This window comes from Ctenopharyngodon idella, chromosome 18 (genome assembly GCF_019924925.1).
Source record: "Ctenopharyngodon idella isolate HZGC_01 chromosome 18, HZGC01, whole genome shotgun sequence".
In the NCBI taxonomy this organism is placed as follows: domain Eukaryota; kingdom Metazoa; phylum Chordata; class Actinopteri; order Cypriniformes; family Xenocyprididae; genus Ctenopharyngodon; species Ctenopharyngodon idella.
Genome location: NC_067237.1, coordinates 4,657,822 through 4,670,466, shown reverse-complemented (window position 1 = coordinate 4,670,466; position 12,645 = coordinate 4,657,822).

Genomic DNA, 12,645 nt, shown 5'->3' with positions numbered 1-12,645 from the left:
TGGCAATAGAAATAGAGATGGAAAAGCACGTCGGATCGTGGGGACAACCACAGCTGCGCGCTCTCCTTCTTATCCCTTTTCCGGCTGCCGTGTGTGTGTGGGTCTCAGAAAGCAATCTCACGTTAATGAAATCACGCGTGCACACATCCACCTGGCCAATCTTGTTGTAATGAAGACTGCTCGCACACACACCTGGGCCAAGGGGGATCGAGATGGGCCTGGATGCCACAATGTTGGCAGGCTGTAGAGGAGCTGATGTAAGGCCCAACTTTCCCCGCAGGTGTCTGTTTAATTTAAACGAAGACAGAGACGCCTGCTCAGGCCAATCAGCTGATTGGCTGACAGGAGGGATTCTAGCAGACTGCAGTGTTTAATAAAGGTACAACCATAAAATTGAATCATGAACCATCAGCTGTGCTGAAAGTAATTAACTTTTCCTCAATAATTAGATTTTTTATTTAAAGGGCTTTTAATATTTTTAAATTGATTTTTTTTTTTTACATTACAATTCTGAGAGTGATTTTTTAAATGTATATTTACATTTATTTTCTATATATTTTATCCACCTATGTAATTTCAGATAGACAATGTTCAATATCTTATATTGCTTTTAATGCTAATAATGCTAATTAATGGTAGATTAATTAATGGTTATTGTAGGATCAGGGTTTGGTGTACGATAACAATTAGTTAATTTACCATTAATTAGCATTATTATAGCATTAAAAGCAATATAAGATATTGAACATTGTCTATATATAATTGGCCATATATATGAATCATTTTGGATGCCCCTGCCCCTGAATATCAACCAAGAGAGTTTTAGATCACTTCAATTTTGTCCCCAATGTATTTCTAATTAAATTCACATGCGCGCACACACACACACACACATAAAATATTTTCATTAACAGCTATAAAGCTATTAGGAATATAAATTTCATTGTTTCCTGTAATTTGTATTACTTTAAAAATGTTCTGTGCCCTTTCATATATAGCACAAAGGTGCATTTATTTTTAATCCAGCTCAAAAGCAGTATTTAATTTCAATTTTTCCTCAGGTCCCACAGCAATGCAGAATTTTCTCAGAAACAGAAGTTCACAGAGAGGTGGACTTTTACTAAATGAGTTGAATTTTCAGTTGTAGTCAATGGAGGCCATTTAATTTACTTTTAATGAGTCCTTTGAATTTATCCATTAAACATTCAAAATTCCTCAGTCCACCAGCATAACAGGAGAATTACGAATTATATCCAGACATTCGATGTGAAGCAAGACAATAAGAAACCAGACCCTTTTCTCTTTTATCAAGTGTTCAGTGTCTACCATGTCATAAGGAAGGGATTTTATTGAACATGTTGAAGTTGATAAATCAAAATGGAGACTAGGCAGTGCCACTGACATTAGAGTTTCTACTTAGTAGCAGTGAATATTTGGGCAAATGTTCAGTTTTTTCATTTTTTCTAATCCTAATATAAATCGGCTTCCTCAAGACATCTGATTTAAACAAACATAAGAGATAGTCTGTGATGTGATGGCCAAACTTGCATCCTGACGTCTGCAATGTTTGGAAGATTAACAACAGACCTCAGAAGGAAAATTGCCCATCTCAACAATTTGATGAATTTAAGTGTCCAGCAGACCAGAATAGTCTGTAAAAGCCTTTGTGTGTCTGTGTGTGTGTGTGTGTGATTTCTGAAGTATGTGATAAAATGAGTGGAGGAAGAATAAGAACGGTGGCCTGTATAAATCATTTTGACGGGTGGCTCTCACACACCTAGATAACATTATTACCTTTGGGATAATTACCCCGGGTATATAACAGCTAGTATGGCCTCTGCATTATAGAAACTACTTCAGTGTATGGATACTTATTGTGAAGAAACAACCTTTTCTGAAAATTACAACAAATTGTTGATGCTGCCGTTATGGCATTAGTGAAACCACAATGCTCTCATTTTGTTTCCAAAATCTCTTTTGTTTTATAACAGAAACTTTTCAGAGTTAATTCATGACATTCAAGTCCAAATCAGCAACATTCATCTTTTTTGAACAGTTGGAGCTTCATTAAAGGAATATATGTGGTTAAAACTCCTTGCTCAGATTGTAAAAACAAAGAATCTTTACTTTAATGCACTTTCAACTGTAGTATTTTTGGCAGTTGCACTTGAGGGTTTAAGAACAGAAATGTAGAGCTTATATTTATGGTAAAACAGATACGCAAGTTATTTATTTATTTATTTTTTCAGCTGTAAAATTGTCTAAATCAAACCTTTGAGTGATTAACTAGTTTACCAATAGATTAAAGGGGTAGTTCACCCAAAAAATTAATTTCTGTCATTAATTACTGACCCTCATGTCATTCCAAACTCGTAAGACCTTCGTTCATCTTCGGAACACAAATTAAGATTATTTTGATGAAATCTGAGAGCTCTCTGACCCCTCCTTAGACGCCAATTTAATTACCACTTTCAAGGCCCAGAAAGGTAGAAAAGATCGTTAAAATAGGCCATGTGACTACAGTGGTTCAACCTTAATTTTATGAAGTGACGAGAATACTTTTTGTGCGCAAAAACAAAACAAAAATAACGACTTTATTCAACAATTTCTTCTCTTCCTTGTCATTCCCATCTCCTACACTGTTTACATCGTAGACACAGTGCAGCGCTTCCAGGTTCTACATCAGAATGCAGACTAAAATATCTTCATTTGTGTTCCAAAGATGAATGAAAGTCTTACGTGTTTGGAACAACATGAGGGTGAGTAATTAATGACAGAATTTTTATAACCCAGAAGATACATTTAAAGTAACTGGTCTTTAATAACTCTATTTAATAATAAAAGAAGTGACCACATTCATATGTATATTCTGCTGACATAACAGATATCTTCAGATCAGCTGCACTAATATAACTGGAAATCTATCCTCTTTAATTTAACAAAGACCCTGTTTTAACCCGGTGTCCGGCTTGTGATCCCTCCAGAGGTGTAAGATTGAACTAAAGGGATTAAAGTTCATTTTAAAAGTGCTGTAAGTCTAAGAGCTGTGCAAATCACTCCATTCACTGTCTGCATGTTCCATAGTGCGACAGAGATTAAGGTATTAAGGCTGATAAATTGCTCTGGCGTCAGTAGAAGTGAGAAAGACAGTAATCAAGGGTGTACGTGAGAGAACGGCTGATTAAGGAGTTTGTGTTATTCATGAATTGTGGGAAATTGTAAAAAGAGGGATTGACAGCAGACTGTGTGAGATGTATATTAATTCATACTTCATATAATAATTTGGTTACATACTATATTATACATACATTTGGTTTTGATGGCTGGATTTTTTTTTAATATTCGTGGCAAGTTTTGCATCTTTTTGTTTGTGTCCTATAGGGTCCGGAGGCATGTTTTTCAGGTGTTTGTTCACTGACAGAAGCTGTTTTCATCAAACTTCACCCAGCACATTGACTCCATCCAGTAAATGACAGGGCTTCATGTGGTTGTTGTCTTCAGGTTGTTTTTATTCCCTCTTTCAAAGGGATGGAAGCAAACTGAACTGCTCTCTGGGATGTGACACTATGTCTCTTCGTCTCCGTTGCACAGAGCATATTGAAGACCTTCTGTTTCTATGCTTCGAGTGGAGGCAAATTGTCACAATTTAGTCAAAAGCCATCATATTCTCATCTCTTGGGTGAGGAAAGACCCATTTTGGGCATTTCTATTTACATAAGTTTGAAAAAAAAAACTGATTTCTGTGTTGTCAGAAGAAATGCCATAAGCAGACGTGCAAGGACTCAGCAAGTGTTTCATAAAAATGAATTGTGTTACTTAAAGGGTTTTCACACATACTGCATTTTGAAGATGGATGGATGGACGGATGGATGCATGAATAGATGTATAGGTGATATGGATGGATAGACATAAATATGGATGCATGGATATAAACAGATGGATGATACAAGGTTGGATACATGTAGACAGACAGACAGATATATAGATGGATAGACTCTAAATAGCGATGGATAGAGATTGGGTTGTTTTAATCCAGAGGTTGGGTTAAATGTTTGCCCAATGTGCTGGGCAGTTTTATTTAACTCCACTATTGTTTAAAAATTACTGCATTGCTTGCTTAAAATGAAAGTATGTTGGAAATTAACATTTATTAATATGTTGAATAAATTGCTTATTAATAAATGTTCACTTTTTGATTATTATTGTTGCCTCTAATATTATGTGTCCGCTAAAACAATGGTTAAAACAACCCAATGGCTGGGTTTGTCCATTTTCAACCCAACTTGGGTTGTTTTTAACTTAGCATTTTTAAAGGATAGATAGATAGATGGATGGATGGATAGATAGACAGATGGATAGAGGTGACTTAAATGGCCCTTGCTTTGCATTTATATGCTGTACCATCTAAACCAAGCAGCTTTTGTCCTCTATTCTAGCTACACAAGCCATGACCTCAGTTAGGGTCAGTACTAATCCTGTGAAGTGTCACCTATCTCAGTGATGTGAATTATAAAGGCAGCTCTCCTTCTTTGACCCGCTGTCATTGGAGAAGGAAGATCGATGAGCTACGGGACACTGTAATTGGGTAATACGCCTCTTTTGGGAGGGTGTCCATGAATCAATGCGAGTGTATTACAGAAGCTGTAAAACAGCCCTTGGATGGACTGTAAATACTGGAGAAGTGTGAAGCACCCCATAGGCCGCACTGAGGTAATGCTTAACTAAAGTTCCCTTGTACTTCCCTCCCGGCTGAGTACCTGGAATTGTTCTATAGGGCTTTCGTTCTCAGTTTAGTACACGACTAACAATAGAAAAGACAGAGACAAATAATTCCTCTCTGGCCAAACTGTACTCCTCAGCAAAGATATTTTAAGAGCAAGTTGCTTGACTAAAAACTTCTGTGACACTGCAGAGAGCCCTCGGAGTGCATCATCCAATTGTCTGGCCCATCTCACACCTGCACTGTCAGTGTGGCTCTCCATCTGTCAGCAGTTCTGAGCCCAGCGCAGGGAATTCCCTTCTCACTTCAGACCTCTGGGACTGTGAGGCCAGCCCGTGGCACGTCAAGTGTTTCATCTTCAGTCTGTGAAAAAAGAGCAGTACGAGAAGGAGCAGTGAGATATGGGTATCACACATAGAATGTAGTTTTTGTCTTGTGTTGTTGTGGTGGATGTTGTGTTGAATCTGACATGCTGAACTGCTAGAACATCATCAACATCCTCACAGGTACAAGACTGTGATCCCTAATTAGCCTAGTTGTAAACGTACAACACTTTCAGTTCTCCATCCCTAGAGTGGCTCCAGTCTGTTCTCTGGCTGTCTGATGCATATTGCGCACAAAACTGGCAAGCTCTGAAATGTTCATTAACTTTTTTTTTGGTAACTGTTTTCACGTTAAATCTTGGTTAATATTTTGGTATATTTGGTATAATTTTGCAAAATGAATGAATTTGATGAAATGCTGACTAAATTTATAGGATATTAAAAGGATATTTTCATCAAAAGACAAAAATTATTACTAAAACAAACCAAAATGTAAAAAAATTAACACTGGTTGATACAAGTATAGGAAAAAAAAAACTATATGCCAGGTTCGTGGCATCAAACCTCGAAAGACGTTCAGTGAGAAATGTTGCCTTTGCAACTAGCTAAAAAAAAAAATTAGTTTAAGTTTTTTAAAATATATTATTTCATTTAATATTTGTTTTATTTCAAGTAACAAAATTTTACTTGATTATATATAGTATATTTTAATGTACTTTTTAATATACTTTTAAATACTATAATATAGTATATATGATAATATAGAATATAATTTACTTGATATATATATTTGATATATATATTATGTTTTTTTTAACAACCCTGAGTTAAAGGGATAGTTCACCCAATTGTCAGTTTCAGACCTGACTTTCATCTTTCTTTCTTTTTTCTGTGAAACACAAAAGAAGAAATTTTGGGTAATATCTCAGTGTTTTTTGTCCTTGCAATGGAAGTCAGTGGTCACCAAAACTGTTTGGCAACATACTTTGAAATATTGTTTTGTGTTCTGCAGAAGAAAGAAAGCCATATAGTTTTAGAATTACATGAGGGTGATTAAATGATGACAACATTTTTATTTTTGGGTGAACTATCCCTTTAAGTTAACTAGATATACCTGAGCATAAGTGTAAACATAGTTTTAGAGAAGTAATCAGTGTGTATTACTTTTATGAAGACACACATTTTCCCTCATTTTAGGGTTTTCTGAGCAACTATTCACATAGACTGCTGCCATTTATTTGAATTGAAGTTTTAACCACAGCGGTCTGTTATTGTGGTATAATATATAGATAATCCTAAATGGCATCTAAAATGAACACAAACTGTGGATGCCACTCAGGTAATCTCTTTAGTACTGTCTGAGTGGATGATTTTATCCAGAATTGCTGTAATCTATTGTGGACTACACTCCGTTACATGAGGACAGTGTTGGGGAAAGTTACTTTTAAAAGTAATGCATTACAATATTGCGTTACTCCATTAAAAAAAGTAACTAATTGCCTTACTTAGTTACTTTTTATGAAAAGTAATGCATTACTTTACTTTTGCGTTACTTTTTCTCACCTGAGCCAGGCTTGCTTGTTTGTTTTTTTAATAACAACAAAAAAGTTCTATTTTTGGCAGATGTAAAGGCCCTTTCACACCAAAATGAAATTAATGAGCCTCAGGCTAAAGGAAATGCATATTTACGCCTGTACAGTAGAGGGCGCAGCTCAACCTGGATTCTGGATTAAAGAAGAATAAGATACAGGAGGAGGAAGTTCAACACTCTTATTTATAAATCTAATCTAAAGTAATTTTTAATTATTAGTATGATTGAATTGGATAATTGAAGGCATTGGTTAATAAAGTGAGATTAAATACATAAAGTATATTTGTGTAATTTAATATATTTAATTATTACAGGTTTGCGTAAAATTCTAAGATTAGGAGAGGGGCTTGGTCGACTAAACTGTTCTCATCAATCTCTCTTGTGAATATACACATATAAAACTATCAGTTATACTCTAAAGGAGCAATGCTCTCTGTGTAGTTTTCTCTAATGCTAAAAAAATGTCCTGTCTTTGTTAGAAAATGAGAAAGAAAGAGAAATGTGAAATTTTGAATGCATATCACAACGTAATTACGACTTCTGAACTCTTAAGTAAGAACTTCCCAGGAGAACTTGAAGGCGGCATGACCATCTGCTTTTCCAGATGCCAGAATCTGGAGGAGATTTAAAAGAGGGGAAAGAAAAACTAACTGGAAAGATGCATAACATCTGTCTTAATTTTCTACATTGCTCTGTATCTCCAGAGAAGTCCCAAAGCTGAACCCTAGAGGATGTAACATCTTCATTTGCAGCTCTGGTATAAACTCTCGAATTTGCGCAGATTTTGAAGAGACTCTTTCAGGAATAGTCAATCCCAAGTGTCAGGAAGTTTTAAGTCAACCATGCCACATATTGATTTGAGTAGTAAATGCTTCTCTGCTTCTGGAGGGTTCCATTATTAACACAGCGTGTAGTTAAATGCTTTAGTTGGGTGGTAATGAAGTCAGCCTGGGAAGCTCACATCAGATCAGGCCTCGTTAGAACTGATGTTTGACTGCTGGGCTGAAGAGGGAAGACTATTTGCTTAGGGACTTTAAACAGACATTGTAGAACATCATTGCCTGCTTCAGGGGAAGTACTCTGCAGATTACTCACATTTAATAGCACTTTTGAGAGAACCAGATTTTTTTGCTTTCTTATTATTCCTTTATCTCATTGGATGGTGCCAAAGTAGAAAATGGTATTAGCAGACCGATGGGATATCTGTATTCATTGGTGCCTGATTTTTGTGTGAAACCCAGGGGTCTCTAACTAAACAATTAAAGAATGTGAGTCCCTTCAGAGCCAATAGAGTGCATTAGTGTCCACCCACTTTTTCAATGGCATTGGCGTTATAAACGTTATAAGCCATGACCCAAATCAACCAGGTGAATCACAACATTTCCAACTTTTATTTAAAGCAAAAAAGTATTTGAAAATCTGACAAGACCGACTCGATAACGCCATTTGCAGTGCTTCATGGGAGTGGGCGTTCCCTGCAAGCTCTTATGCCGTGATTTGCTCGCTGTGACCCTTTGATTGAATTTTCTGTACAGCATCATAGTTTCTTTTTTTTTATATACCATGAATTCAGCTGTTAAACACATTATTTTAAAAAGAAGTTGAAATAATGTGAATGGATTGCTTCAACAAAGGCTTATACCATTGATAAAAACCTTTAAAGACAGATCTATTGTGAGTTCAGAGGTTGTTAAAGTTATCATTAAAAATGGCGAAAATGTATTTAGAAATGTTTGAAATGTTTTTGCTTCAGGAACCCAACTGTTGCACTCTGTTTCACTCGAGGTAAATGATGGGCAGAGTTTGGTGAAAGTGGTCATTTGATGCCATTGTTGAGGTTTGATGCCAATTTAGCATCTGAGTGTTGACTGCTGCTTGAAGAGTAGCAGCTGTCACCTTGTCTTTTCCAACTATCATGCTCAGCGACATAATCTCTCCAGCCCCCTCAATCAACAAGTTAACAAAGGCTGATGTCATGCAAAGACATTGCTGCCATGACAACATCTCACATCTCACTTTGATTGAATGGATGTTGGCGCAGAGGTTACAGTTAAACGCATATAACTTCTATATTACCATTCCAGTGTGCATAGATCCAAAGGACCGTGAAGGCTGTTATCACAACAGCTTCTTCCTTAAGGCCGCCTACCTCTTTAGTGGCATCAACAACAAGAACTGACTGTATAGGAATGATCATAAATATTTTTAATCTTTTCATACTGTATGTTGTTAAAGCATTTCCAAACAATGGAAAATGGGGTGCAGGGTAGAAGGGACAGTAGGACAGTTTTGGCAACGATTATTATTTTGTAATTCCATTTAGAATGGAGGCTTTTTGTTGCCACATAAAAAAAGTAAGAATCTATTATGTCTACATCCTAATGTTTCGAGATTAATCTCATAATAGGCCTTTTATACGGTAGCCGAGAGAGCTTGAACACGCTGCAACTGAAGAAACGAATTTAAGAAAACATCTTCATCAGTTTGACAACACATGTGCTGCAAATATTTGCAGCGAGCTTCTGTATTTAGTTGCGTTGTGAGTATTTGCACCACATTCTTGTATTTTTTTATGTTGTGAGTATTTGCGGCGTGTTTTTATATTTGTTTTGTGTTGTGAGTATTTGCAGTGCTTTTCTATATTTGTTTGCGTTGTGAGTATTTGCAGCGTGTTTCTGTATTTGGTTGTGTAGTGAGTATTTGCAGCTCTTTTCTATATTTGTTTGCATTGTGTGAGTATGTGCCATGTGTTTCTGTATTTGGTTGCGTTGTGAGTATTTGCAGCATGTTTCTGTATTTGGTTGCGATGTGACTATTTGCAGCGAGTTTCTATATTTGTTTGCATTGTGAGTATTTGCGGCGGGTTTCTATAGTTGTTTTGCGTTGTGAGTATTTGCAGCGCGTTTCTGTATTTGGTTGCGTTTTGAGTATTTGCGACATGTTTCTATATTTGTTTGCATTGTGAGTATTTGCAGCGCTTTTCTACATTTTTGTGTTGTGAGTATTTGCAGCGCTTTTCTATATTTGTTTGCGTAGTGAGTATTTGCAACGTGTTTCTGTATTTGTTTGCATTGTGTGTATTTGCAGCACTTTTCTGTATTTGGTTGCGTTGTGAGTATTTGCAACGTATTTCTGTATTTGTTTTGCGTTGTGAGTATTTGCAGCACTTTTCTATATTTGTTTGCATTGTGAGTATGTGCCATGTGTTTCTGTATTTGGTTGCATTGTGAGTATTTGCAGCGCGTTTCTATATTTGTTTGCATTGTGAATATTTGCGGCGTGTTTCTATAGTTGTTTTGCGTTGTGAGTATTTGCAGCGCGTTTCTGTATTTGGTTGCGTTGTGAGTATTTGTGGCATGTTTCTATATTTGTTTGCATTGTGAGTATTTTCAGCGCTTTTCTATATTTGTTTTGTGTTGTGAGTATTTGCAGCACTTTTCTATATTTGTTTGCGTTGTGAGTATTTGCAACGTGTTTCTGTATTTGTTTGCGTTGTGAGTATTTGCAGCACTTTTCTATATTTGGTTGCGTTGTGAGTATTTACAATGTTTTTCTGTATTTGGTTGCGTTGTGAGTATTTGCAGCGTGTTTCTGTATTTGGTTGTGTTCTGAGTATTTGCAGCTCTTTTCTATATTTGTTTGCATTGTGAGTATGTGCCATGTGTTTCTGTATTTGGTTGCGTTGTGAGTATTTGCAGTGTGTTTCTGTATTTGTTTGCATTGTAAGTATTTGCAGCGTGTTTCTATAGTTGTTTTGCGTTGTGAGTATTTGCAGCGTTTTTTTTCTGTATTGGGTTGCGTTGTGAGTATTTGCAGCGCTTTTCTATATTTGTTTGTGTTGTGAGTATTTGCAACGTGTTTCTGTATTTGGTTGCATTGTGAGTATTTGCAGCGCTTTTCTATATTTGTTTTGTGTTGTGAGTATTTGCAGCGCTTTTCTATATTTGTTTGTGTTGTGAGTATTTGCAACGTGTTTCTGTATTTGGTTGCATTGTGAGTATTTGCAGCGTGTTTCTGTATTTGGTTGCTGTAACACAGTTCGAGTGATGGGGGAAGAAGGAGGCGGGAACCGGCGAACATTCAAACAATAAACTTTAATAAAATAAACAAAGAACAAAACGAAAGTAATGCCGGCAGACCCTCGCGGACGTCTGCCGGCCACACAAACATAATAAAACAAAATAAAGTCCAGGCCTGGTCCTCTCTCGTCCTTCACTATCGTCGCTCCTCCTTTTATGCTTCCGGAGCTCCTCCGTGAGAGACTCGAGGCCGGTGCGCCTCACAGGTGGAGCTCGTTAACCCTCGCGTCACCGGCCTCGCGCCGTTCCCTCACGGCTCTCGCCCGCCCTGCTCGTCACAGTTGCGTTGTGAGTATTTGCAGCGTTTTTTTTCTGTATTGGGTTGCGTTGTGAGTATTTGCGGCATTTTTCTATATTTGTTTTGTGTTGTGAGTATTTGCAGCACTTTTCTATATTTGTTTGCGTTGTGAGTATTTACAACGTGTTTCTGTATTTCTTTGCATTGTGAGTATTTGCAGCGAGTTTCTGTATTTGGCTGTGTTGTGAGTATTTGCAGCACTTTTCTATATTTGTTTGCATTGTAAGTATGTGCCATGTGTTTCTGTATTTGGTTGCGTTGTGAGTATTTGCAGCGTGTTTCTATATTTGTTTGTGTTGTGAGTATTTGCAGTGTGTTTCTATATTTGTTTTGCGTTGTGAGTATTTGCAGCGCGTTTCTATATTTGTTTGTGTTGTGAGTATTTGCAGTGTGTTTCTATATTTGTTTTGCGTTGTGAGTATTTGCAGCGCGTTTCTATATTTGTTTGTGTTGTGAGTATTTGCAGTGTGTTTCTATATTTGTTTTGCGTTGTGAGTATTTGCAGCGCGTTTCTGTATTTTGTTGCGTTGTGAGTATTTGCGGCGTGTTTCTATATTTGTTTTGCGTTGTGAGTATTTGCAGCGCGTTTCTATATTTGTTTGTGTTGTGAGTATTTGCAGTGTGTTTCTATATTTGTTTTGCGTTGTGAGTATTTGCAGCGCGTTTCTGTATTTTGTTGCGTTGTGAGTATTTGCGGCGTGTTTCTATATTTGTTTTGCGTTGTGAGTATTTGCAGTGCGTTTTTGTAATTGGTTGTGTTGTGAATATTTGCAGCACATGTGTTGTCAAACTGATGAAGATGTTTTCTTAATTTGCTGGTGTTTTTTTCTATTTGCATGTTTTCATCGGTTGCAGTGCATTGAGCTCTCTCGGCCACCATACTTTTATGAGAAAAAAGGTGCAAAATTATGAGATTATAGTAATATTTTGAGAATAAAATCAAATGTAAGAGAATGAAGTCATGACATTTATGACCTTTGATAAAATATCCTATGCTTTATTTTTTGCTTTTTTTAAATTTTAACGTGGCACTACAACGTCACTATGTGGTGCTGCCAACACTCTCAAAGCAAATTCATATGAATTTGTACAATCCCATTTGTATGCTTTTGAATGATCTGCTTTACTTTTTTTTTTTTTTTTGTTTTTTTGTTTTTTTTTTTTTGTTTTTAGCTTTTTTGATATTAAAAAAAAAATCTGTTTTGTAAAGTGAGCAATTTGCACTGCAGAAAAGAGATTGCCTGAGTTCTGATTTCCTCTTCCTGTCTGCAATCCATCTTCCTCCTGTCTTAATCACCATCCACACAGTTCAACACATCCACATCTGTCAGACTAAATCTTCTTTTTCTCTTTCAGCCCTGATGTTCTCTCATTTGGCAGAATTGCCTGAAATGGGCTTTTGTGTTGACTGTTTTGATGTTTGGCAGTCCTGATGTTCTAGGTTTGCCTGCATCTTGTTCTGAGGCTGACCCTGGTTAAAGCGTTCCACCTGATGCTGCTCTCTCACAGTGGCATTCTGGGTGATTGCGTCTCTGATATTAATCTAGGTAGAGTTCGATTTGTCATTGTTCCTTCTCTGAGGCCCTTGGATTGGATCCCATTCAGGGGTTAGGCTGATTTTGATTGGTTCCTGC